This window comes from Triticum dicoccoides, chromosome 1A (genome assembly GCF_002162155.2).
Source record: "Triticum dicoccoides isolate Atlit2015 ecotype Zavitan chromosome 1A, WEW_v2.0, whole genome shotgun sequence".
NCBI lineage: Eukaryota > Viridiplantae > Streptophyta > Magnoliopsida > Poales > Poaceae > Triticum > Triticum dicoccoides.
Genome location: NC_041380.1, coordinates 576,799,503 through 576,803,600, shown reverse-complemented (window position 1 = coordinate 576,803,600; position 4,098 = coordinate 576,799,503).

The window sequence follows — 4,098 nt, the reverse complement described above, 5'->3', positions numbered from 1 at the left end:
GGTTCCAAAGTCGATGTGATCGCGGTCGGCATGCTATCTCTACATCTACCATCGGGATTAGTATTAGACCTAAATAATTGTTATTTGGTGCTAGCGTTGAGCATGAACATTATATCTGGATCTTGTTTGATGCGAGACGACTATTCATTTAAATCAGAGAATAATGGTTGTTCTATTTATATGAGTAATATCTTTTATGGTCATGCACCCTTGAAGAGTGGTCTATTTTTGATGAATCTTGATAGTAGTGATACACATATTCATAATGTTGAAACCAAAAGATGCAGAGTTGATAATGATAGTGCAACTTATTTGTGGCACTGCCGTTTAGGTCATATCGGTGTAAAGCGCATGAAGAAACTCCATACTGATGGACTTTTGGAACCACTTGATTATGAATCACTTGGTACTTGCGAACCGTGCCTCATGGGCAAGATGACTAACATGCCGTTCTCCTTTACTATGGAGAGAGCAACAGATTTTTTGGAAATCATACATACAAATGTATGTGGTCCAATGAATGTTGAAGCTCGTGGCGGATATCGTTATTTTCTCACCTTCACAGATGATTTAAGCAGATATGGGTATATCTACTTAATGAAACAAAAGTCCGAAACATTTGAAAAGTTCAAAGAATTTCAGAGTGAAGTTGAAAATCATCGTAACAAGAAAATAAAGTTTCTATGATCTGATCGTGGAGGAGAATATTTGAGTTACGAGTTTGGTTTACATTTGAAACAATGCGGAATAGTTTCGCAACTCACGCCACCCGGAACACCACAGCGTAATGGTGTGTCCGAATGTCATAATCGTACTTTACTTGATATGGTGCGATCTATGATGTCTCTTACAGATTTACCGCTATCGTTTTGGGGTTATGCTTTAGAGACGCCTGCATTCACATTAAATAGGGCACCATCAAAATCCGTTGAGACGACGCCTTATGAACTATGGTTTGGCAAGAAACCAAAGTTGTCGTTTCTGAAAGTTTGGGGCTGCGATGCTTATGTGAAAAAACTTCAACCTGATAAGCTCGAACCCAAATCGGAGAAATGTGTCTTCATAGGATACCCGAAGGAGACTATTGGGTACACCTTCTATCACAGATCCGAAGGCAAGACATTTGTTGCTAAGAATGGATCCTTTCTAGAGAAGGAGTTTCTCTCGAAAGAAGTGAGTGGGAGGAAAATAGAACTTGATGAGGTAACTGTACCTGCTCCCTTATTGGAAAGTAGTACATCACAGAAACCGGTTTCTGTCACACCTGCACCAATTAGTGAGGAAGCTAATGATGATGATCATGAAACTTCAGAACAAGTTACTACTGAACCTCGTAGATCAACCAGAGTAAGATCCGCCCTAGAGTCGTACGTTAATCCTGTTCTGGAAGTCATGCTACTAGATCATGATGAACCTACGAACTATGAGGAAGCGATGGTGAGCCCAGATTCCACAAAATGGCTTGAAGCTATGAAATTTGAGATGGGATCCATGTATGAGAACAAAGTGTGGACTTTGGTTGACTTGCCCAATGATCGGCAAGCAATTGAGAATAAATGGATCTTCAAGAAGAAGACTGACGCTGACGGTAATGTTACTGTCTACAAAGCTCGACTTGTCGCAAAAGGTTTTCGACAAGTTCAAGGGATTGACTATGATGAGACCTTCTCACCCATAGCGATGCTTAAGTCTGTCCGAATCATGTTAGCAATTGCCTCATTTTATGATTATGAAATTTGGCAGATGGATGTCAAAACTGCATTCCTGAATGGATTTCTGGAAGAAGAGTTGTATATGATGCAGCCGGAAGGTTTTGTCGATCCAAAGGGAGCTAACAAAGTGTGCAAGCTCCAGCGATCCATTTATGGACTGGTGCAAGCATCTCAGAGTTGGAATAAACGCTTTCTAGTGTAATCAAAGCATTTGGTTTTATACAGACTTTTGGAGAAGGCTGTATTTACAAGAAAGTGAGTGGGAGCTCTATAGCATTTCTGATATTATATGTGGATGACATATTGCTAATCGGAAATGATATAGAATTTCTGGATAACATAAAGGGATACTTGAATAAGAGTTTTTCAATGAAAGACCTCGGTGAAGCTGCTTACATATTGGGCATTAAGATTTATAGAGATAGATCAAGACGCTTAATTGGACTTTCACAAAGCACATACCTTGACAAAGTTTTGAAGAAGTTCAAATGGATCAAGCAAAGAAAGGATTCTTGCCTGTGTTACAAGGTGTGAAGTTGAGTAAGACTCAATGCCCGACCACTGCAGAAGATAGAGAGAAAATGAAAGATGTTCCCTATGCTTCGGCCATAGGCTCTATCATGTATGCAATGTTGTGTACCAGACCTGATATGTGCCCTGCTATAAGTCTAGCAGGGAGGTACCAAAGTAATCCAGGAGTGGATCACTGGACAGCGGTCAAGAACATCTTGAAATACCTGAAAAGGACTAAGGATATGTTTCTCGTATATGGAGGTGACAAAGAGCTCATCGTAAATGGTTACGTTGATGCAAGCTTTGACACTGATCCGGACGATTCTAAACCGCAAACCGAATACGTATTTACATTAAACGGTGGAGCTGTCAGTTGGTGCAGTTCTAAACAAAGCGTCATGGCGGGATCTACATGTGAAGCAGAGTACATAGCTGCTTCGGAAGCAGCAAACGAAGGAGTCTGGATTAAGGAGTTCATATCCGATCTAGGTGTCATACCTAGTGCATCGGGTCCAATGAATATCTTTTGTGACAATACTGGTGCAATTGCCTTGGCAAAGGAATCCAGATTTCACAAGAGAACCAAGCACATCAAGAGACGCTTCAATGCCATCCGGGATCTAGTCCAGGTGGGAGACATAGAGATTTGCAAGATACATACAGATCTGAATGTAGCAGACCCATTGACTAAGCCTCTTCCACGAGCAAAACATGATCAGCACCAAGGCTCCATGGGTGTTAGAATCATTACTGTGTAATCTAGATTATAGACTCTAGTGCAAGTGGGAGACTGAAGGAAATATGCCCTAGAGGCAATAATAAAGTTATTATTTATTTCCTTATATCATGATAAATGTTTATTATTCATGCTAGAATTGTATTAACCGGAAACATAATACTTGTGTGAATACATAGACAAACAAAGTGTCACTAGTATGCCTCTACTTGACTAGCTCGTTAATCGAAAATGGTTATGTTTCCTAACCATAGACATGAGTTGTCATTTGATTAACGGGATCACATCATTAGGAGAATGATGTGATTGACATGACCCATTCCATTAGCTTAGCACCCGGTCGTTTAGTATGTTGCTATTGCTTTCTTCATGACTTATACATGTTCCTATGACTATGAGATTATGCAACTCCCGTTTACCGGAGGAACACTTTGTGTTCTACCAAACGTCACAACGTAACTGGGTGATTATAAAGGTGCTCTACAGTTGTCTCCAAAGGTACATGTTGGTTGGCGTATTTCGAGATTAGGATTTGTCACTCCGATTGTCGGAGAGGTATCTCTGGGCCCTCTCGGTAATGCACATCACTTAAGCCTTGCAAGCAATGCAACTAATAAGTTAATTGCAAGATGATGTATTACAGAACGAGTAAATGGACTTGCCGGTAACGAGATTGAACTAGGTATTGAGATATCGATGATCGAATCTCGGGCAAGTAACATACCGATGACAAAGGGAACAAATGTATGTTGTTATGCGGTCTGACTGATAAAGATCTTCATAGAATATGTAGGAGCCAATGTGAGCATCCAGGTTTCGCTATTGGTTATTGACCGGAGACGTGTCTCGGTCATGTCTACATTGTTCTCGAACCCGTAGGGTCTGCATGCTTAACGTTACGATGACAGTTTCATTATGAGTTTAAATATTTTGATGTACCGAAGGTTTTTCGGAGTCCCGGATGTGATCACGGACTTGACGAGGAGTCTCGAAATGGTCGAGACATAAAGATCGATATATTGGACGACTATATTTGGACACCGGAAAGGTTCCGGGTGAGATTGGGACAATACCGGATCACCGGGAGGTTATCGGAACCCCTCGGGAGGTATATGGGCCTTATTGGGCCTTAGTGGA